Raw genomic sequence first — 25283 nt, forward strand, 5'->3', positions numbered from 1 at the left:
AAACTCAGGAGAATTCAAGGCTAAAAACTAGGTACTTGAAAGGAATTATAACAGAGCAACTATTTATCATTTCCATCATGTGAGATCATCTTCACGTTCTATTTATTTATTGACTCTTAAAAACCAACTAAAGCACACCTTAAGCAAACTATATACACACTCTTTTTATTTGGTTTTCATCATTTTTTAGATCATAGCATAGTAATATATATATATATATATATATAATACAAAGGCAAATCTTTATTTTGTTTTCTCAGTTTTGCATTTTTTAACTAATATAAATTCAAAAATTAAATAAACTAAATAAAATAATAAAATACTATAATGAAAACTTACCTTAGGTAAATGGGAGTTCCTCTCCCAAGTTGGGTGTTGCTATGATCCTTTAGCGAGGCAGGTGGTCAATGTGGAGATGGCCAAACAAGTAGTTCTAGTTGTCATTCTCCTATTGCTGGATGACGACGAGGCATTGTCCTACTTCTTCTTGCCACTAGGAATGTTGGTGAAGAGTGTTCCAGATCTCCTGCTGGTTCTCCTCGATGGTGGTGAGCCTAGTGTCAAAACGAGCATACTCCATCTTTTGTTCATGATAACCTGTAGGATGGTCATGGTAGCCACAGGCAGAAAAGGACATGCGTCCTCCCTGGTGGCCACTAGAGATCTCCTCGTAAGACTGCTGCTAGTAGTAGTCAAAATTGTTGTCCTGCCATTGCCCACTTGGGCCCTATTGCTAGGAACTCTCTGAATGATGTGGAGAAGGCTGCTCCCACCTAGCATGCGTAGGTTGGTGCATACGGGAAGATCCCGGCTGATCCTAGCCTACATGCTGAGGATGGTGCACCTAGGAAGGTCCTACTTGATCAAATCATATGTAGCCGGTGAAGGCAGGGCCTTCTAGAATGGGGTTCGTCTCCACAGTACCAAGGCTGCGGGTTGCGAGTGATCCTTGCAGAGGCACTCCTGCGAGGTGCTTGCTCAATTTTCTGTGGACTGAAGTAGGGCTAGATCGAAGGCAGGGGTGAGGACAAAATCCCGGTCCTTCAGCTTCTTGTAGATGTTCTTCTCCCTATCATCTTGAAGCTTGAGTTGCTTTTCTTGTAGAAGAACGTTCCTCTCCACGGAGGCTGATCGGGACAGTGCTCCAACAGCGGGAGATGGAGGATCAACCTCCATGTTGATGCTTGCTTGGGGCAAAGAACTTCTCGTTGAACGGAACGATATCGCCCGCTTGAGCTTGCCGGCGATCTTGCTCATTTTCCTGCAAAATATACAAAAACAACACAACTCGTGGAACGGGATTAGGAAAATAAAAATATTAATGGTTTAGCCATTCCAAAAGTTAGTCATCTAGGGATTGCCTAGAGAATATTCTAATCAAGATTTTGGCATATCTTCCACCCTAATCCTTTTTAATTTCCTCTCTTGATTTGGACAAGCACTACCACTCTTAAGTTCTATTTTTCTTGCTTCAATTTTAGCAGCACCTCTCTAATTTTCTCTCAAGATTTTTGCACTACTTCCTCACCCAAACTTTCTCACACTCTTTCTTTCTCCAACACTACCTCTACTAAAGGAAATTCAACTATGAATTCTGCTTCTGGAATTTCAAACTCAGGTGGTTGCCTTGTGTTGTGTTGGAGGCCGAGGGCAGCAAGGAAGGAGTGTGATTTATAGAGGGGGTAGCAGCAGGCCAGCTGGCCTAGTGGTGGGGGCCAACCTGGCCCCACAGGGTGGCCAAATGGCCTCTCTATTTTCCTAGATCCTTCTTTGCTTCGTGGTTAAGTAAGGTGAGTGCTCCTTTAGGTGGAAATGTGCTCTGGTCGGTGCAGAGTGAAAATGAGTGGGAAAGGTGGTGATGGAAGTGATGTATGGTGGTTATGGAGGTGATGGTGGTGGGTCCCAAGGTGTCTGTGGGTCTCAGTAACCGTATTTCTATCGTATACATGTATATATATGCAATGCAAAAATACTTTTGTGATACTATGAAATATAAGAAGATAAATGATGGTATTTATATTTTTACGCCTCCACATTAAATATTTCTTATGGGGTGTTTACGCTCCGTATAAAAATTATTTACATGGGGCTTGAATTTTTAGTATTCCATGATGAGAATTGTTTATTTCATTTTTCTAATGCAAGAGTTGAAAAGTAAATATGCCAAAGTAAAGATGTAATGCAAAAAGTAAATATGGATAACTACCGAGATACCTCCCGGTGAGGGTTCAGAATTTTAAGTCCATCGAACCAGACTTCTCCTGTTCGGGTTCATTCTTCAAGTGTATCCTTCGGTCCAAGGAGACAAAGACCTTGATACTTGCTTCTCAAGACACTCTAAATTGGAGCATTGTTCTGGTCTTGGCTTGAAAGCGAACCACTCTTCCTTTCCGTTAATATGGAATTTGATCTCTCGGCTCCGACATCAATGTGCACATTTGTAGTGCTTCAGGAAGGGTCTCCCTAAGAATGAGTGGTGTCTTTATGTCCTCCTGCATGTCAAGTACCATAAAATCTACAGGAACAAAGAAATTTCGTATTTTTACCGGAATATTCTCAACTGATTCTTGTAGGTGAAAGGTCCTAATATGGCTAGAGGAGGGTGAATAGCCTATTTAAAAATCTACAAACCAACTAGAGCAATTTGATTAGTATGACAAATAGCAAAAAACAAACTTGCTCTAGCTCTACAAGGGTTGCAAGCCACATATCCAACAATTCTAGTTGTTATGATCACTAGGCACACAATCTACTAGGTCACTACTCACTAAAAGCTCTCACAAATATTACACTAAAGAGCTCCACTAGATGAATTTAATCCACAAAGCAAGCTCTCAATTCTAGCTACACTAAAGAGCTTGCTATAGCTAGTTTGCGTGAATGTAAATGAGTAAGTGAGGTGATTATACCACCATGTAGAGGAGTAAACCAATCACAAGATGAATACTTTATCAATCACTGGGAGAATACCAAAGGGCAAGAGACAACCAATTTTCTCCCGAGGTTCACGTGCTTGCCAACACGCTACGTCCCCGTTGTGTTGACCAACACTTGGTGGTTCGACGGCTAAGAGGTGTTGCACGAACCTCATCCACACAATTGGACACTGCAAGAACCTATCCACAAGTGAGGTAACTCAATGACACAAGCAATCCACTAGAGTTATCTTTAAGCGCTCCGCTAGGGAAGGTATAAATCCCCTCACAGTCACTGGAGATGGCCACGAACAATCACCAACTCGTGCCAATCCACCTCCGCTGCTCCAAGGCATCTAGGTGGTGGCAACCACCAAGAGCAACAAGCGAACCCCGCAGCAAAACACAAACACCAAGTGCCTCTAGATGCAATCACTCAAGCAATGCACTTGGATTCTCTCCCATTCTCACAAAGATGATGAATCAATGATAGAGATGAGTGGGAGGGCTTTGGCTAAGCTTACAAGGTTGCTATGTCAATGCAAATGGCCAAGAGGGTGAGCTTGAGCCGGCCATGGGGCTTAAATAGAAGCTCTCATGAAATAGAGTTATTGGCTCCTCAGTCCATTGAAAATGGGATGACCAGACGCGTAGGTCAGATCGATCGGACGCTGGACCCCAGCGTCCGGTTGCGCAATGTGTGCCATGTGTCCCCTACTTCAAACGCTGATCACCCGATCTCAATGGTCATAAGTACATTTAAGTTGTGACCAGACGCGCTCCTTCGAAGTGACTGGATGTAGGACCCAGCGTCGTGTCGTTTCCAGTAAGGTACCAGTCACGACCGGACATGTCTGGCCACCACCGACCGAACACACCCAGCGTTCGATCACTCACTGTCTCCTCTATGCGCCGCCACATCAGTGTACGTCAGCATTGACCGGACGCGGACCCTGAGCGTCCGATCACTCTTCGCGCCAGCATCCCGTCACAAGACCAAGACGCGCGCTCACTGCTGCTACTGACCGGATGCAGAACCCCATCATTTGGTCACTACGTGACCAGCGTCCGGTCACTCTGTGAAACCCTATCTTTTTTGTACAGGGCACCAATGGCATCGTCGGACTGTCCGTACTCTATGGGCAGATACTCCACCGGTGGAGTTTCTAACCCTTGCTCAAATGTGCCAACCACCAAGTGCATCACCTTGTGCACATGTGTTAGCATATTTTCACAGACATTTTCAAGGGAGTTAGCACTGCCACTAGATCCTAAATGCATATGCAATGAGTTAGAGCATCTAGTGGCACTTTGATAACCGCATTTCAATACGAGTTTCACCCCTCTTAATAGTAATGGCTATCGATCCTAAATGTGATCACACTCACTAAGTATCTCGATCACTAAAACAAAATAGCTTCCTACTATTTATACCTTTGCCTTGAGCCTTTTGTTTTTCTCTTTCTTATTTTCCAAGTTCAAGCATTTGATCATCACCATACCATCACCATCATCATGATCTTCACTATTGCTTCATCACTTGGAGTAGTGCTACCTATCTCATAATCACTTTGATAAACTAGGTTAGCACTTAGGGTTTCATCAATTAACCAAAACCAAACTAGAGCTTTCAGTAGGGTAGCGGAACCTGATTGGTAGGCTAGTTGTAAGCACATCGATGTTGGTGTGAGAGTTGAGTAGTTGAGCTTGTCAAAGACCTTTTTTGGGTATGACACTGACACTTGCTCCAAGATCGCATAACACATTCTCAAAGTTCTTGCTCCCGATCGAACAATCAATAGTGGGACATCCTAGGATCCTTCTTCTTGATAGGTGAAGTGTTTAGGATGGCCACACTACTACTCCTCCGTTAACTTGATTACCTCAGTGGAGGGTAGTGGTCTTTTGTTGTTAAGGATGTCTCTGAGATACTTCGCGTAGGTAGGCACCTGTATGGCATCTAGCAATGAAATATTGATATATAGCTTTTGAATTACCTCTACAAACTTACCAAACTGCTCATCCATTTTGGCTTTTTGATTTCTGTGTGGAAATGGTAGGAGGGTCATGTCATGAAAATCTTGTTGTAACTCTTGCTCTTGTGGCCCAACTTCTTTTTCGTTCTCCTTCTCCTCTTCCTACACTACCACTGGTGTCTTACCTGTCCTTGTCGGATATGGCGGATCACGAGTAGACTTGCCACCTCTTGTGGTTATGGCGTTGACCTTCTCAAGGTTAGTGGCAAAAGGCAGAGCAGCGGCCAACTGGGCTAATTGAGATTCTATCTTTTTATTATAGTTAAGTTGGTCTTGTATGATAGAAGAAAACTATCCATTTTAGTATTTATATTTTCTAGGACCTTGGTAATTTGATCGTTGTTGTTGATTCTATCCCTTGTCTCTATTGTTGTGAACCTGAATTATTGCCAATGATGTTTACATCCTCTTATATTCAGGGAATTCAACCCCCAAGTATTCCCCACATAAATTTTGAGCATTGAATGCATCTTGAATGGCCTGACGATCTTTCTTGTAATTGTCTCGCTATTCGAGCCAATTCAATAGTATGTCCATCTTGGTTGACTAGTGCACACACCTCTTTTTGTACTTCTTCGCTCTTATTGCATGATTGGATATTGCATGATGATGCAGCCTTGATTAGAGGCTATGTTTTCCATAAGAGTTTTAGCTTTTCCAAGGGTGAGTGACATAAATGATCCTCCAGCAGTGGCATCGAGTTGTTCATGGGCTTTGTGAGTTAATCCATGGTAGAAACTTTACATGAGCAACCAATCTTCCATTCCATGATGAGGGCAATCTGAAACATATTCTAGAAAACAGTTCCCATGCTTCTAGGAATGGTCTCTCCTTTATGCAATTGGAAGTCTGAAATCTTTCCTCTTAAGGCATTGGTCTTGTCTAAAGGGAAAAACTTTTCTAGGAAGGCCTTTGAACACTTTGCCCATGTATTGATGTGATCTTTATTAGTGTAGAACCATTGCTTCGCTCTTCGCACAAGTGAGAATGGAAATAAGTGAAGTAGTATGATGTCTTTAGCAACGTCCTTGATGACGACCGTGCTACTTATCTCTAAAAATTCTAAAGATGAGCACTAGCATCTTCATGTGCCTTTCCGCTAAATGGGGTAGCTTGCACCATGTTGATGAGGCTTGGCTTGAGCTCAAACTCAAGATTATCGATTTTGAGTGTTGGTCCTAGTGTGAATGTTCTTGGTGCTTGGAGCAGAGAACTCACGCAGAGTCTTGTTAGCCATAGCTTCAGAAACTAGTGTTGAGCTTCCTCTTTATTTGGTTGATTCTGTTTGATAGAAATTGTTGAATCATAACCAATCCTAAAATACCCTGCATAAGATATGAACAAAGACAAACAAGGGTAAGCATGCTATAGCAGAGGTTATGATTTTATCAATAAGTATTTATTTGGTCAATTGTCTTAGCCATGTGCCCCTCCCCAGCAACGGCGCTAGAAATGCATGTTGACATTTCTTAGCATCACTCTTAACTAAGTTGTCATTCATAGCATGATGCTAGAAATGCGTTGTTGGTAATTATGAGAACACTTGTAAACTATCTATATAAGGTATCCGCAAGCGCACAGATAATATACCATTATTGCATTTCACCCGGGAGTATACCGAGTATTGTTATTTATATTTATCCAAAGAGATGAAGCTATGGGGTTGTGTTGGCATAGAGATATTGATAAATATGTATACTTATGATAAAACCACTCTCATGCTATGGCAGGGGTGAGTCAAGTGATAAATAAATGATAAGTGTAAGGTAATAATGGTATTCCAGAGATAGAAATAGATACTCATAAAATATAGTAAGGCTAAGCATGAGATTTGTTAAGAGCAAAGGATTCATAAGTCATTACTTATCTACTAAGTCTTTTGTACACCCTAAGTATATACACTCTCATCTATAGTATAACTAACTTTGGATCTATGCATAAGGAACATTACTAAGGAAGATTAAGAACTAGAGCTTGTCTTCCTTCGCAATTACGTTCTACGTGCTCTATAAATGGGGAGTGGACTATAAATGATTCAACGTGAGTGTCACATCTATGATCTACCACATGACCTAGAGTGTAGAATGCATCTGCAGGCAAACAATATCTAAGCACCATGCTTACATAATATCGACCACTTAACTCACTCGAGTACTGAGCTAATATCTTTGCGAACATATGCATATATTCATCATCAATCATAACTATATCAAGCATACAACTAGAGCAAACTAGGAATATAATAAATAACAACATAATATTGAAGTAGCACAAAGTCACAAATAAAGAGATACAATGGCTATACCAGTCTCCAGATGGTAGATCCAGAATCCTAAGCGATAGCCCAAACTCTACTTGAACCTTGCTAGCTAGCCTATACTAGAAACTTGAAGAATTGGAGCTCTATTCTCTTCTCTCTAGAAACCCTAATTTCTAGTCTGATCTTGACTTATGGCAGTGTGCCCTGGAGCGGGGGGGGGGCAGGGACTGGTTATATAGGCCAGAGCGTCCAATGTGAGCCCTTGGATTAAACCAACCTAAGGGACGACGTAGATGCATCCTAGGAGCGATGGGAAACCAACATATGAAGGAGGCTAACAAGTGGGTCCCCTAGGGGCCGAGTGGCCTCCAGGTGGGGCCATGGCAGTGGCTTGGCCCCCGCTTCGGTGTGGAGTCCTCTCGAGTCTTCTAAAACATTCTAGAGTTGATTTTGCTGAGGATAATCATGATTTTATTTGACGATTTGATCCTCCTTGATGGTTTTCTAAAATAACCCTACTGAAAACATAGATTCATCAAAACTCCTAAAAATTGTTAGTTAAAACCCCTAAGTCTATATTGGTGATCATTTTTATGCATTTATACAAGTAAAGTTGACTGTTTATGTTGGATGATAACTACCGTCAACACACACTCTCCTGCCTACCTCACACGCAGGCACATATTTTATTTTTCTAGATGAAAGGTTCAGGTGTGATGTTGGGAGCACTGTCAAAACATGGCTAACTGCTGCGTGATGCGTTAAACGCAGAGATCTATGTAGTGATGTATATCTCATTATTATCAGATTCTGTTCTCCTCCAAATAGACTCAAACAGTTCAAGTAGAGGCTCCTAGAACGGTGTATGATTTTTAGTTGGTGGTGTTCATTTTCTAGGAGATCATCCGAGATGAATTTTCCCCACCTAAATATCATTACCATAGATTCCGATAAAAGACGGTAATGGTAGTTACATTGTTGGGTCTTGAATTCAGAGTTACAACGCAAGAATGGCGAGAAATAGAACAGAAACACCAACACAACAAGGAACACCTCATACAAAGAGAAACACCACCACAAACAACCCCACAGGGAAAAATAACAAAGCTACAACACCCGGACGGAGCATGTTGATGATCACCAAACATTGCACCACCAATAGAGACAAAGCTCTGATGAACTCCATTCCATCGACGACTATAAGACACAAAGTCAGGGTGACAAACAATGGTCGTTATGTACATCTTCTATGGAGTTCATTCATGATCTAATCACCTTCCACCTATGCCCCTAGGGGAAGAAAGCCTCAAGGGTTGGAGGACTAACGATTGGAGAATGGGTAGATCGAAGAAAGGGAATCATGGTCCAGCTAACGCAGTATATGGTGAGAAGCTGTAGTCAAGGAACCAAGAGGATGTTAGGGCAAAGACACAAGCAGCAGACACCATCCAACAATCATCTTGTGCCCCTATATAGGAAGTGCAAGAAAAAGGACCCCGCAAAAGAGTTGTGACTAAGTCTAAGATGCTCCGTGGCGACACCAACAAGTAGGATGTGACATCAACGACGCCACCACCACCGGCCCTAGAGATCTAGAGCAAGGGTTTCACCTAGAGATATCCTATAGTTACATGGATGGGAAGGCTACAATGACACCTCCAAGGAGGCCAGCGGCGCCCAAGGGTGTCATCATCGATAGCATTGGCAGGTCGGGCATGGCTTTCACCTAGGCTCCCAAACCCATAACTATAGATTGCCATCTAAGATACATGACGATGAGTCCACGGCACGACAGCACGCCCATGCCCCCCACTTCTTGAGCCCTAGATAGCTCGCATAGGGCAGTGGGGCACACCGCCACTAGAGGCGGCGTGCCATTAAGGGGGTGGTTCTTCAATGATGCCTCCAGAAGGAGCATGGCGCCCGAGGACACCATCGACTATGAGTCGAGCAAGGCTTTCACCTAGAAATCACCACTACACCGCACCTCCTCAAGGGGATGCCATGATGGCCACCTTGTTGAGGCAGCGGAACTGGTCTATGTGTGCGAGCTAGGTGATGCTAGTGGCATTGTTAGTCTGGATAATGGGTGTGCGCATGAACCTGCTCTTGTTGGCTTAGATTAGGACCTCGAGTTGATTTTATGTTTGGAATGATACCTTCTTAGAGATGTAAATTTTTGTGGTGGCTCACTATTTAAATGAACCTCTAATAATAATGCAATGAAAATGCAAGGTCTGTTGTAAAAATATATGATAAAAGAAGAAAAACTGCGTGCAATCCATTCCTTTGAAGTTGTCATGCCCCAAAAATAACCATGTTGGATGGTGCATCTATGTCAAAGGCTCAAAGCCAACCGATCTTTTTTTGTGCGAATGACACGAGTACAGATGTAGATAATCAACACGCACTCACACTCACCCCTATGACATGTCCACAAACCCCACCTCTATGAGCACATCTCGAGATTGATGAAGTCACCACAGACGCCTCGCTGTCGACGGGAACGTTGCCTACAACTGAAAATGCAAAGCCGTTAAAAATCCTAGAATAAATCCAGAAAAATACGATCACCCGTAGCAAGTCGAAGACTTAAACCCGGGTGGGTAGGTTCCACCACAAGAAAATTAACCAACTGAGCTAGGCTCAGTTCGCAAGCCAACAGACCTTTACACAGTTGCACCGCTACTACGAGATGACGATTTGAAAAATTATTATCCGGTGGGTGGTGGTGGCTTGGTGGGCTAGGTTTGTGATGGAAGGCCGAAAAGCGGACACACCTCTCACATCGCCACCACGTAGGCCAGCCACACAACCGCCGGAGACCCATGGGCTGCTACTATGCGTAGCAGTTGCTTATGGCCCTCAACACGGGCCGGATGGCCGACTCGGCCCGCTACGTGTTCTTGCCATCCGTTCGCCGTTCGTTTTCTAGTCCGGAAACGCTTCCTGTCCATGCAGCCATGCAGTTGCACCTCTTGACCTTGTCCTTGTGCAAGTTGCGAAAGCGCACGGCTGCCCCTCACCCGCGGTCATGTTCCGCACACAAACACCCATGGTGCTCGCGGGCTGTCTTTTCTACTATTTTTTCAGTATATATATTTCTACCCTCGCTATATGCAGCTTCCCTTTGTGTCTTTTTTTAACATAAGGGGCAAGAACGATGGCAATTAAGGAGGAAAGGAAGTTTAAGTTAATTGGTCTACACCATGCCTAAACAAGACACAAGGGATTTGAAAGGACCTTGATGTCACCTAGGAGGCCTAGAGGGGGGTTGAATAGGCCTGTAAAAATTCAACTCGAAACTCTGGTAGAACAGAGGGCGACACTACCGGCCTTAGAGGGCGGCACTGCCGCTCTTCAAAAATAAAGCAGACATCGTTGATATTTCACAGATAGTAACCTGACCCTCTCAACTACTCAATCCTACAACAGAAAGACAAAATTCAGTTCAAAGAGTGGATACCACAGAAATCTCACATAAGAGATGATCGAGCTACCAAACCCTAACAATAGCTAGCAAAGAGCTAAACCAGCAAGAACACAAAGTGAAGCACGCGAGACACAAAATTTATTCCATGGTTCAGCTCGCCACCAAGGCTTGCCTAAGTCTACGTTGTTGAGGCATCCACAAAAGGATTGGCTCACCACCAAAGCTTGCCTTGCCCTCGTTCTCAAATCAAGAGAATGAACTCTTAAAGTGAGGGGTAATTTCTTAGCTACAGGATGAGGTTACAAACCTCCTAAGGCTGCCACACGAGTTGGCAAGCACAAGGGCGACGCCTAGCCGGCTAGGAGCAAGCTCCAAGAGTAACAAACCCTAGAACCACCGACCAAACATGAACCAAATGCTCTTAGACTTTGGGAATCAGTGGATCTGCTCTCCAATCGAGTTTTGTTGTCTTTTCTCTCAAGTTTTGATGGTGGAAATCAAGGATTGCTTGAGAGCTTGAAGGAGCAACAATGGAGGAGAGAGAGGTGAGCTTTGGTCTATTCAGTTTTGAACTGAACCGTCGGAGAAGATGGCTCACCGCTGTGGGCTGGCCCAAATGGTATTTATACCTCTTGGGTCCCAACGGTCGTTTATGGGCGGCACTGTCGCCCTAGCCAAAACAGGTAGAATCTGAAGATTTTTGGCTGGCTGCTTTGGCTGGGTAAGAGGATATAGATCTATAGTTTTGAGCATCTGGTTGCACAGTTGACCAACTGTACTAGAATCCCTCTTTATAGTACGGCTTTTCCTAAACTCAAATTCAAAGCATAAAAGAATGTAAATGCATTCGAGCTAGTTGCCACTTCATTTGGCAATTGAAAACTTCTATTATCGAATATGTTTTCCTCATTCTCATTATACCTTGATTATGTGACTTGAACCATTTCTATACATATGAGTTCACCTTCATGGCTTCAAGTCACTTCCACTAATGATTTGATCCTCAACACAATATGACTTCTCATAGCTTGAATAGTACCTCGACTCAATGCAAGTACTCTCTTCTTCACCTTAGCCATGGTACCTCGGTCGTCAAGCCGTTGCTTGCCCTCCACCTTCGCTTAGTATCTCGAAGCCCTTCTCTTGCTATCTTCACCCTATCAAGCCATACTTAAGTCACATTATATTAAGCATCCATTAAAAACCATTTCTTCAATATTTTGATCCTTGCTTGAATATTTTCTAGATATGAATGTTGAGATTAATCAAGCTTTAGTTTGTCTCACATAGAGACATATATGGATCAACATCAATATAGTCAAGCTAATTCATGATTCCTTATTTCCTTCTTATTTTGGCTTGACATTCCAATTGATCTTTCATATATTCATCCATGTAAGCAAACCAATGTAGAGACCGACTTATATCCACTATACATTGTCATTTACCAAGTATGTTTGCTTTCACATGATGCTATGATATCCCACAACACAGAAGTCATTTTATTGATTCCATTTGCATTGTTGTCTTTTGCTTGAACTAGATTGCTTCCAAAAACTTCCAATACAACAATACATAGTTTGACATTCACTTTAACACAATGTGGCATATCATCAAGTTTGCCTACTAGTTGAACCTTGTATATACTTGTTAATACACAACCCACAAGTATATGCAATAGACTCAATTTCCTGTTCAACACTTAGCAAATTTATTAGACCTTTAATTGTGTTGTCATTCAATTTACCAAAACCCACTAAAGGGCTAGATGCACTTACAATCTCCCCCTTTTTGGTGATTGATGACAACATAACTAAAGCTTACAAAAGATTGATAAATATTAAGATTTTGAATCCTATTATATAGTGAGCTCCCCCTAAATGTGTGCATTGAAGGAATTCAAATTTTGGCCTCAAATGCCAAATGCACATATTTAAGATGAAGTGTGGGAACTCCCCTATATCTTAGCATCCATGGGGTGCAAGGTGTAACATGATAACCATGATGCTCATAACAGTTCATGCACTCAAAGATTGCTGGCCAGCAGAGGGCGGCACTGCCACACCAGAGAGCGGCACTGCCGCACTTGCCTGACCAGCACAGGAGAATACAAGCATCACTCAAGGCATGAATGCCACACACTAGCATAAATGGTCCTTATCAAGAGCATCAATTTAAACTATCCTTGCACACACCACAATATATATATATTTTTAAAAACCTTATATGTATGCCGAGAATATAAGGGGAGAGAGATTGATATGAGGATGGAAAGGGGTAAAGGAGGTAAAGGAGAGGCATACATATAAAAAACCTTATATGTATGCTTCTCCTTTACCTCCTTTACCCCTTTCCATCCTCATATCAATCTCTCTCCCCTTACATTCTCCCCCAATATTTCTCCCCCTTTGGCATTAATCTCCAAAAAGGATCTCTCCACCAAAAGGAAGAAATGATGGTTGACAAGTGAGGGCAAGAGTAGGTAAAAGTTTAGCATATGGAATTTCTCACCTATTTTCTACCAAACAAAGTATGCAACTTTTATGTCAAGATTCTTGAGAGGTTAGCATATTTGGCTCATACCTCACTTAGATGACAGTATAACATGAGACAAACTCATGCCATCACCATAAGAGGTATCAACCAAATATCTAAAGAATTCTCTAATCGCCACCACAAGAACAAACTTATGGTGTGACTCAAAAATTGCATACACATGTACACACTAGCATGTAAAGGCCTAGATGCACAAAGGTAATACATGAGTTCATGGAGCGATATACCTTTGTTCTAAGCCTCATAATCTCTACCATGAAGATGATTTCAATACTTGGATTTAGTGCTTTTATGGGACTAGTACTTCTTTATGCAACATAATTTCATTTGTGCCCATCTCTCATCATCATCATCTTCAAGGAGATATCATAAACTTGTGCTTGATATCAATTGAAAGTCTATTGCTAGCTCTTGTTGTCATATTGAGATATCAGCTGAAGACAAATTTCTTGATATACCAAGTTAAAGATTATCAATCAATACCAATTGAAATATGATCTTCATAATTTTGACACCAATTGAGAGAGTCTTCACAAAGCTTTGTAATGTTTTGGTCGTCAGCAGCTAGCCCAGGGGCCGTGGGATGAGTATATATACACCTAAAACCAAAACTAGCCATTGAAGTTCAAAAACCAGCCATCAAGACCTATACAGGCGCGGCACTGCCGCCCTTATGCGTGGCACTGCCGTAGCTCTCAGAAATAGCACAGGTCACCTCACGGAAAACGTCATATCTCTTTACTCCGAACTTCGTTTTTAGTGATCTTGGACTTTCTGGAAAGCTTGTTTCGAGAGCTATCCAGCCCAACCAAGAGAAATCTCAAGATAAACAAGTGCAAGTGTTCTATTGAAAGGATCTTCACCTGTTGATGCCAATTGGAATGAATGCCTGTATCTCATAATGTCACCTAGGAAATGCTCATAAAGACAAGAGATAGCATTAAATTACACAAGAGAATTTCACAACTAGTGATCATTTTGAATGTGGAAGGCATGCAGATCACTAATTGCAAAACCTTAAAACATAGACTAAATTCCCCTTTTTTTGATAATACATACATATACATGTGGAAGGCAAGAACATAGGCACTTTTGGTCAATTAAGTCCAAACAAGGAAATTTAAGCTATATTATGGAGAGTAACTACTTAAGAGATAAAAATACAATCAAATGAATATAAGAGATAACCAATTTGGATTGAGTCAATGTAGCATACTCATAAGAGACTCATTCTCAGCAAGAGACTACACAAATTCACTAGAATAAAAGGTTAGTCTTAAAAGACACAAGACATAGGATGGGCTCCCCTTAATATATGCATCAAGTGCTTGAATTACTTGTGAAATGCACTAGAATCGGTTTAAGAGTTGAGGGAAGTTCATCCTATATCTTGGTAAAGGCATGATAAATTTGCAACAATTGAAATTATACCAAGGAAACATACCACCACCAAGGTAGATAGATCACCACATAAATTTTCATCAATATGACCATCATAGGTGAGACTTCAATGATTTGGATGGCTATAGTTCTCACTTGATAAAATGTGGTAAAACTGAGCTCTTGTGATCATCCAAGATCCATATTAGTTTCCTAGTTCTTTCTTTACCTAGAGCAACTCACACAGAGAGCAAGGGTAAAATTCATGAAATTTGCAAGTTATGAACTAGGAGTTACCACTCTTTGTTGATAAGATCCTAGGAGATCAATGGGATGGATCATAGGTACTTGATGAGCACTTAGAGAGGAGAAATAGCAATAGAAGCCCACTCTTCAATTATTTTCTCCATCTCATCCAAATCTAGGTCCATTTAAAGGATTGGAACATTCAACATTTAAACTAGGAGCACTTGATTTATAAAGACCGAGACCTCCTAGAATAATTGTGAAACACCTAGAGAATCCAAAGGAACTACCCATCCTCCTTTTTTTCATATGTGTGACTACACATCAAACACTTGAAAGAAACCAATAATTCCACAAGATATAGGCTAAGCTCCCCCTAAATTTATGCATATAAGAGTACACAAAGTTCACTTAAGCACATTAACAATATGAGGTCAAGGGAGTGACTTGCACTATACTTCAACTGATTTGAACTCCTTAAAACTGCTTGCAATTTAATAGTCTCAGCTGATTACTTCTTGTTCCAACTAGTTGCAATCACTTGCTGCTGCTTGTACTCTGATTGCAACTTATTTGGACCCTTGTGTGAGTTATTTTCTTTCATTGAAACTTATTTAGATCAAATTTATATTTCTCATATTTACTAATTCTTCATGACCAACTTGAGAGCTAACTCAATCTTGTTGCCACAATGCAATCCAATTCCATTCAGTCAGTTTTCAGATTCTGTCATCCTCAGAAAGGAAAAAGAAATCCATATCTCTCAAACCACTAGCCCAATATGCATGAAATTTGGTAGAGATCTTCATCTATGAGTCCTCTAACTCCTCTAAAAAATTTAGCTCATTTGAACTCCATTTGGTCAGTGAAAATAATTTTCTGCCAGAACTGCTCAAATCTGAAACTGCACTGTTGAAGCTGATAGAAACCAACTCAAAACTGATTTTCTTCAAAACCAATCTTCATATAAATTGTACAGCAATAAGTACTAGATGTGTATAGCATGCTCACAAAGTTTTAGGTCAATTTATCAGTATTTGAATCTCCAAATCCATGCTTGAAGGCAGTCAACTCAGATTTGCAATTTTCTGGACAGATTTGATGATCGATGATTCTTCTTCTTTTCCTGTCCAATCTTTGAGGTGATTTCAGTTGAGAATACATACAAGATATTATATCCATTCAGTCCTCTCATAAACACTCATAATCTTGTGAATTCTTCTTGTATAGCTTATTCAAATCAACCTCAAACTTGATTCAAGCGAAACTAAAACTTTTGATCTAAATGGCCTTTAGCAGCAACATCTTTCTTTAGGTGAAGAATAACCTTTAAGCTTGTGAATTAAATTAGCACAACATCTTCTTATTGATTTTCTATGAATAAGCTCAATCACAAGAAGACATTAGTAACACAAGCACTAGTTTTCCATTTAGTAACCATTTATATGTGGATGACAAGTGGATTACCAAAATGGTGAAACCTCATAACATGGACTAAATCTCCCTTGATGTCTCATGCGCATTCTTTTAAGTGGAATGGAAATGTAAATGTGCATGGTTGGTCATTTAAGTCCAAAGGGCAGATTTAAGCCATATTATGGTGAGTGGCTAACATAGACAAATCTAATCTAAATTAGCTAGAGAGAAAATACATCATATGGTTTTGGATTGATAGCCTTCATATAATAGCACACTCTATTTGAGAAACACATTCTCATTTAGTGAGACTACATAAACCACTTAGAGAGAAAGATTAGTCTCACAACTCTAGCCATAGATTAAAGTCTCTTTTTATAAGTGCTCTAAGTATTTGAATTTCTCACATAACACTTTATTTATTTAAGAACTTGAGATTTTCACTCTATGTCTAGGTCATGGCAACAATAGTGTAATCAATTTGAACTATGCAAAGAAATACTCACAACCATTATAGCATGTAGATGCCCATAAGATGAGAATGAGAATTTAACAATCTAACATATGACAAGATTCCATCAAGTAGGAAGTTCTTGACTTATGAGTAATAAGTCCTTTTACTTGACTTGAGCTTGATTCTTTATTCTTGGCCATTTTGAAATCTACTTGTATCCTCCAATGTGTACCAAGATTCCAAATCCATCAAACCAACTCATAATGTGCACGAACATAAACTTGATTCATCTTGTTTTTCTTGGTTTGAAGTCCACAAAGGAAAGTCAAGTCACCTATGTTGCTTGATGTGGATGATCAATTCAATTTTGATCATATTTCTATTCTATGACCAGCAACCAATGAATATCCTCAAGTGCTTCTATTATCCTAAGTGGCTACACAAGACACAAAGGAGTTTAGTTTCAAATAAATTGCACTTGAGATTTAGATGTTACCACCCTTCTTGATTGTAATGGATGAGGTGGTCTTTTCATCTTCATCTTGCACATATGAAGGTTGTAGATTTGTCCACGAACTAGAGTGGAGTCAGCTGCTACTATGTAGGAGGGACAACACTATAGCCCTTGGGTGTGGCACTACCGCCCTGCTGATTTGCAGTAGGGGTGTGCTGCACCTCTACATCAGAGTTGTCAGCGAAATTTGGTATAGTAGCCAACTTGAGAAGCTTCCACTTTTGTAGCATGTACTTCTTGTGGTCTTATATCATCAATGGCCATTTTCTTGATTGCCCCACAAGGTGGTTCTTCATTACCTACAACATGAATAAGATCTTGCTCTACTAGAGAGCCATTAAAAGCATCATATGGTAAATGATTCATTTAGACTTGAAGTACTCTAGCCACTCTTAATAATTCACAAACACACATATATTTGTGAACTATTAGAGACTACACACGTCAAGTGGCTAGCTAGCAAGGGTTAGGTACTAGTTACCGAGGTGAATATGAAGTTTGAAGTATTTCCATTGATTCATCTTCAGGTCAACCATATAAGAATATGCAATGTGAATTGATTGATAGCTTGAGTGAGTATTTTCAATCAACTTGCTCAAGCACCCTGAAGCTTCATATCACCTTCAAGTACCTACAACACTTACTAAACATAATTTGGTACCCAAACTATGTTGGGTCCATTATAGTTAGTCACAAGAGACTTAAGCACCCAAATGGCCTGTGTGCTAGCACATGGTGAACCAATCACCTTTCTAGTACAAGTGTCATTTTTGGGCCTTCTAAGCATATTTAAATCAATTGACAAGTTGAGCTTAGAAGTGTTACCCATGGGACAATCCTTACTTAAATGTCTCTTTCCTTTGCAAGTGTAGCATAGGCGGTTCTTGTTCTTTCTAGCCTTCCCTTCTTGCACTTTGCTTGCTACCTTGCTAATGAACCTCTTTGTTGATGATGACAAGCCTTCACTTTTCTTATTAGGACATGAGCCAATTTCATGTCCCTTCTCATGACAACCATAACACTTCCTCTTGCTTCTTCTTGTCTTGTTCTTTGGAAGTGTGGCTTGATCATCGACCTTGTTGGAACACATAGAAGCATTGTGTCCCATGTTGGAGAACTTGACATGAGCCATCTTCTTCTTCTCTTGGATCTTGCTCACGCCCTTCTCTTCTTTATTCAAGGGGCAATCTCTGACATGGTGACCGTCTTTCTTGCACTTGAAGCAAGTGATGAGAGTCTTCTTTGGTTGACGTTGCACCTTGATGGTCTTGGGAACTTTCCTGTTCTATCTAGGTGCGGCACTGCCGCCCTTGGGGTGCGGCACTGCCATAGTCTATGCAGCTGGCTAAACTACTGCATTCTAGATAGATTACACTTCTTTAAGTATCCCCTTCACTTTGCCATCGTTGGACTTGTAACCCTTTTGATAAGGCTTGATGCATGCATCGGTTGATCCCTTCTCAAGCTTCTTCACCATGTCTTCATGGTTATCTTGAGAAGGTTGAGCATTGCACTTGCCCTTCCATTGAATCAAGTCCCTTTTTTAGCATTTCACCTTTTTCCTTGAGCTGTTCATTTTCTTTTGCAATGAAATCATCACAAGTTTCTACAACTACATGCTCAATGGAAGGTTGGCTTGCTTAAGAGCAACACTTGTTAGCACATGATAAAATAGATGAAACTTGTGTATATGAGCATTTGTGAGTGTGAGGTTGGTATAATTTTATCGTTGTTACCACAACCTCATGAGCCACTTCTAGCATGAGATGAGACTCCATAAGCTTCTCATGAGAGCACAAAAGCCCATCATGACTTTCTTGCAAAGTCTCATTTTTGCTAGTAAGCCTTTCCAACTTGTCTTTGTGCATATAATTCTGATCTTCTAATTGAGCAACACAAGATAGAGAGTTAATAGTATGAGTTTGCTCAATTAACAAGTTTTCATACCTTTGGACCAAGCTAGCATGAGAGCACTTAAGCTTTTCATGCTTTTTGGTCAACTTCTCCAAGCATTTGATCTTTTCAACGAGAAGCTCTTCTTGCTTGTAGATATCTTCTTCTTGCTCTTGAATCTTCTCTATGAACTTGATCACTATCAACTTGTCTTTCTTGCTTAGACGTGTAAGGTGTTGATTGATCTCATCATCATCACTACCACTGTCACTCTCACTCTCACTCTCACTCTCACTTGCCACTTTCTTCTCTTTCTTTGCCATGAGACCGATATGTGAAGTGGTATAGAGAGTTGAGCTTCTTGGTAGGGTGGATTCATCATTTGGCTTCCACCGATCACAAGCTTCTTCTTCCTTCAAAATATTAGTCTCACAAGAACTAAAGAAAGTAGAAGTACCACATATAAAAATATTGTTCTCACCAACTATTTCATTACCATCTAATAAGTCATATGTTGATGAGGAAGTGGATGTGGCATGATCAAATAGGCCTTTTGAGAGAATCACTTGAGGCTCATCATTTGCCGATGAAGTTGAGAATTCCTCAAGTGGTTTTTCCAATGAGAGGTTGTTCTCTTCACATTTGGAGTTGCTGTACATTTCCTTGAGCGTGGTCCAAATGATATGAACATCACCAAGTGGTTTACCATCTCCAAATATGACAGCATCAAGCACATCTTCACTCAAAGCACTAAATAAGACATTAGCAGCTTGAGCATTGAGTTGTAAGCATTTCACTTCCTCTCTAGATAAGTAGATCAAATCATCATGAGGAGGTGAAATGCTCACATCTATAATCTGCTCTATTTGAGGACCCATGGTCCTAAAAACATCAAGCACACTAGCAGACCAAGATGTATAATTTGAGCCATCTAAAAGTAAAAGTTCTAGAGATGCCTCCTCACTTGTCGACATTGTTCTCTCAAGGCGGTTAAGCCCAAAATTAAGAACCAGACTCTGATACCAATTGAAAGGACCTTGATGTCGCCTAGGAGGCCTAGAGGTGGGGGTGAATAGGCCTGTAAAAATTCAACTTGAAACTCTGTTAGAACAGAGGGCGACACTGCTGGCCTTAGAGGGCGGCACTATCGCTCTTCAAAAATAAAGCAGATAGCATTGATATTTCACAGATAGTAACCTGACCCTCTCAACTGCTCAATCCTGCAACAGAAAGACAAAATCTAGTTCAAAGACTGGATACCACAGAAATCTCACACAAGAGATGATCAAGCTACCAAACCCTAACAACAGCTAACAAAGAGCTGAACCAGCAAGAACACAAAGTGAAGCACGCGAGACACAAAATTTATCTCGTGGTTCTACTTGCCACCAAGGCTTGCCTAAGTCCATGTTGTTGAGGCATCCACAAAAGGATTGGCTCACCACCAAGGCCTGCCTTGTCCTCGTTCTCAAATCAAGAGAATGAACTCTTGAAGTGAGAGGTAATTTCTTAGCTGCAGGATGAGGTTACAAACCTCCCAAGGCTGCCACATGAGTTGGCAAGCACAAGGGCGACGCCTAGCCGGCTAGGAGCAAGCTCTAAGAGTAACAAACCCTAGAACCGCCGGCCAAACATGAACCAAATGCTCTTAGACTTTGGGAATCAGTGGATCTGCTCTCCAATCAAGTTTTGCTGCCTTTTCTCTCAAGTTTTGATGGTGGAAATCAAGGATTGCTTGGGAGCTTGAAGGAGCAACAATGGAGGAGAGAGAGAGAGAGGTGAGCTTTGGTCTGTTTAGTTTCGAACTGAACCGTTGGAGAAGATGGCTCACCGCTGTGGGCCGGCCCAAATGGTATTTATACTTTTTGGGTCCCAACGATCGTTTATGGGCGGCACTGCCGCCCTAGCCAAAACAGGTAGAATCTGAAGATTTTTGGCTGGCTGCTTTGGCTGGGTAAGAGGATATAGATCTATAGTTTTGAGCATCTGGTTGCATAGTTGACCAACTGTACTAGAATTTCTCTTTATAGTATGACTTTTCCTAAACTCAAATTCAAAGCATAAAAGAATGTAAATGCCTTTGAGCTGGTTGCCACTTCATTTGGTAATTGAAAACTTCTATTATCAAATATGTTTTTCTCATTCTCATTATACCTTAATTATGTGACTTGAACCATTTCCATACATATGAGTTCACCTTCATGGCTTCAAGTCACTTCCACTAATGATTTGATCCTCAACACAATATGACTCCTCATAGCTTGAATAGTACCTCAACTCAATGCAAGTACTCTCTTCTTCACCTTAGCCATGGTACCTCGGTCATCAAGCCGTCGCTTGCCCTTCACCTTCGCTTAGTACCTCGAAGCCCTTTCCTTGCTATCTTCACCCTATCAAACCATACTTAAGTCACATTATATTAAGCATCCATTAAAAACTATTTCTTCAATATTTTGATCATTGCTTGAATATTTTCTAGATATGAATGTTGAGATTAATCAAGCTTCAGTTTGTCTCACATAGAGACATACATGGATCAACATCAATATGGTCAAGCTAATTCATGATTCCTTATTCCTTTCTCATTTTGGCTTAATATTCCAATTGATCTTTCATATATTCATCCATGTAAGCAAACCAATGTAGAGACCGACTTATATCCACTATACATTGTCATTTACCAAGTATGTTTGCTTTCACATGATGCTATGATATCCCACAACATAGAAGCCATTTCATTGATTCCATTTGCATTGTTGTCTTTTGCTTGAACTAGATTGCTTCCAAAAACTTCCAATACAACAATACACAGTTTGGCATTCACTTTAACACAATGTGGCATATCATCAAGTTTGTCTACTAGTTGAACCTTGTATATGCTTGTTAATACACAACCCACAAGTATATGCAATAGACTCAATTTCCTGTTCAACACTTAGCAAACTTATTAGACCTTTAATTGTGTTGTCATTCAATTTACCAAAACCCACTAAAGGGCTAGATGCACTTACAGGATTCAACAAGCAAATAAAAGGGCAGCGATGTGCGAGCTCTTCCCCATGCGAGGCACGCGTTGGGCGAGGGCTGCGCCTGGGTACGATTGAGCCGCCGCTTCTCAAGTCGCAATGCTGGTCTTTTAGTCGCAAAGCTAGTTGCTAAATTAATACAACTCTTTAGCTCCACTGTTGCAGCCGGTGATTTGTGTGTGTGTTCGTCCGGGTGACTGGCATTGGTGCCTCGCCATTAGCAACCTCGGCCTTTGTACGTTTCTATCTCTTACTTAATGAATCACGTGCCAATGCACGCTTTCGAAAAAGTAAAAAAAAACACCTAGGACCAGAGGCAAATGCAAGATTAGCAATGCCTTAGGAAAGCCTTCCTTCTTTTCAATATCCTCTTTAGCTTTAGTGGGCATTTACAGTGTTTGATTTGAGGAATGAGCGAGTCCATCATCTACTTATTCCTCACTTTTTTTGGTTTGTAGAATAAAATAGATTGATCCATCATCACCTCATTTCTCATCATAAGTTAATAAAATATCACTAGTATAAAACTAGAGTTATTCCACCAAGTTTTAAGAAAGGACTCATGATGCACCATCTCATCTAGGAGCCCTAGGATGGAGCGGATTCCTCAAACCAAACGTCATATTAATGGGTGATAAGATGCCCCATACAATTTTAGAAGATGCATGTTCTTTTCAAATGTTCCACATGATATAAATAACTATTATTCTTATTCCTCTTTCCAAATGTGGAACAAACATCCTATATATTTAACGGGTGACAAGATACAATTTTAGAAGATGACTATTCTTTTTAGATGTTCCACATGATATAAATACTTCATCCGTACTAAAAAATAAAGTCGTTTTGGACAAAGCTTGGGTCAAACATTGAGAATATAAATCATAAATAACTTTTCAGTTGTTGAGTTTGAAAATGTGAAAGCCATATAAATAGATTTGTCTTGAAAAATACTTTCATAAAAATATACACACATATATATATATATATATCACTTTTTGATAAATATTTTTATAAAAACAAGGACTCAAAGTAATACTTTGAAGACCGTGTCGCTGTTCAAACGACTTTATTTTTTTAGTACGGAGGAAGTAACTATTATTCTTATTCCTCTTTCCAAATATTCCACGTGGTATAAACGACTATCCCTATTAGTTATTTAGCTATGTCGTGTTGCTCAAATGAATTGCTTCCAAGAGAGAACTTGTTCAATTCTTTTCTCTTCTTTACTCGACCCTTTACAGGTGTGTGCATGCAACATGCAGCAGGGCCGGCCGGAATACAAAGTGAAGCGGTATATTGACTATCGGATGTGTTCATCTACGTCGAATAATTTGGGTGAACAATGCTCGTCCGGGGCACCAAACTTGACAGACGAAAAAAACGAAGAACAGTTTCAATCCACACCCTAAATTACCGAATGTATCGGCATGCTTCCTAAGCGTTGCAGCTTAATGCCTTGAATACACAAATAAATACCTGTACAACACTTTCACACAGTCTTGTTTCGATAACGTGTTCGGGGAACATTTCGTTTCTCGTTTCCTGAACAATCACGCTCTCATATCTCATATAGTGTTAAAAATTACTACTCCCTCCGTCCAAAAAAAAAAACATAATTCTAGCTTTGAATCTGGACACGCGTCATGTCTAGATTTAAAGCTATAATTTTTTTTTTCTGAACAGATGGAGCAGTATATATCGTTCCGGTAAGATTGCTGCTAAGTTTTGGAGTTGAGATCAGAGAAGCCTACGTACTACGTAAACCTCAGCCACCCACACGGCCACACGCCTGCTTATTTAATTACTGACATAATAAGTACCTTTCTACTGTACAAAGTTACAGGAAGCTATATGCAATGCCTGTTCATCGACCAAGCGCGCGAAGTCAAGAGATCACCGTTTGCATGCCTAGCTAGTTGTGGCTCCCTCCACCGGAACCTTCTTTCGGAGGGCCAGGCGGCGGCGGCGGCGCCAACACCTGACTGGCTACCACCTGCACGTACAAGTACTGCAACTGTTGCACATCTACGCTCCGACCGGCCGTTACAGTTACAGTACCAACAAGTCAACAGGGCATGTTTGCTCGTCTTATAATCCATACTTTTCAACTTTAAAATTATATATATTTTTTTATAATAAATCAATCGAAACAGTATTTTGGTTTGTTTTTTCAGGGACGACTCCGCGTCCGCCGCAGCAGCAGCGTCATCGGCAGCCGGCTTCGGGTCGTTGTTGTCGCTGCAGTATCCGTGCAGCGCGCAGGCCCACCAGGCAGCCGGCGCAGGCGCGGAGCAGGAGCAGCGAGCACGGGTGCGCGAGGAGCGGCGCCGAGGCTTCTTCTTCAACCACCTCCACCTGCTCCTCCTTGATCACACCCGCGGTCTCAGCTTCGTACCCGCCGCCGTCGCGCTGATCCGTGGACGACTCTTCGTGGTTGCCCTCCTGCACCGCCGCCACTGCCGGCGCGTCGTCTTTGCGCTTGCGCCGATGATCCGACGATTCCTGGGACGGCTGGGAGCTATGCTCCTCCTTCTCCCCGCGTTGATCCATTGCATGGCTGCAGCCGCTCTAGCTAGCTAGACGCTGGGAGTTTCTGGACAGCGGAGTGGGGGACGGTGTCTCTAGCTCGTCAGTGACACTACTCATGTGTTTCCCTTTGTTCATCAACTTATTTGTGCACTGCACTCCCCTTTACTTTCCCCAGTTTCCGTGACGGGTGGGAAGTATCGGTGGACGGTGGGCTAGGTTTGTGACGGAAGGCCCAGAAGCGGCCACGCGGGCCAGAGGCACAATGCAGGCGACCCATGGACTGCTACGTACAGCAGCCAGTACATGACCCCCAACACCCGCCGCGCGCGCGCTCTTCCCCATCCGTTAGTTCGCCGACCGTTTTTAGAGCAACCACAATAATATTACTCAGAAGCAGTCCACGGTGACTAAAATATTATCCACCGGCTACTTAAAACACTGTAAGACTAGTCCATAGTAAAAGATACCCATAAATTTATGGGCTACCTATAGTAAATAAAAAATGTTACTTTTTCTTACTCCTCCCTCTCTTTCTTGATCTTGCACATGATTGGATATGATGATTTTTTTATATCAGATGAGACCCACTCTATAGATTACTTATTGGCTGAAACATTGTCGG

At 41.3% G+C, this 25283-nt stretch overlaps 1 non-coding gene and 1 pseudogene across 1 annotated transcript; one reads left to right on the forward strand and one right to left on the reverse strand.

Moving 5' to 3' along the window:
* Nucleotides 1-978: 978 nt before the first annotated feature.
* LOC136496179 (uncharacterized) lies at nt 979-24748 on the reverse strand (annotated as a pseudogene).
* Nucleotides 5715-5823, forward strand: LOC136498730 (small nucleolar RNA R71). Its single transcript, XR_010769737.1, has one exon. It is a non-coding gene; the product is annotated as a small nucleolar RNA R71 (small nucleolar RNA).
* Nucleotides 24749-25283: the final 535 nt, after the last annotated feature.

This window comes from Miscanthus floridulus, chromosome 12, assembly GCF_019320115.1.
Source record: "Miscanthus floridulus cultivar M001 chromosome 12, ASM1932011v1, whole genome shotgun sequence".
NCBI classification, from domain to species: Eukaryota; Viridiplantae; Streptophyta; class Magnoliopsida; order Poales; family Poaceae; genus Miscanthus; species Miscanthus floridulus.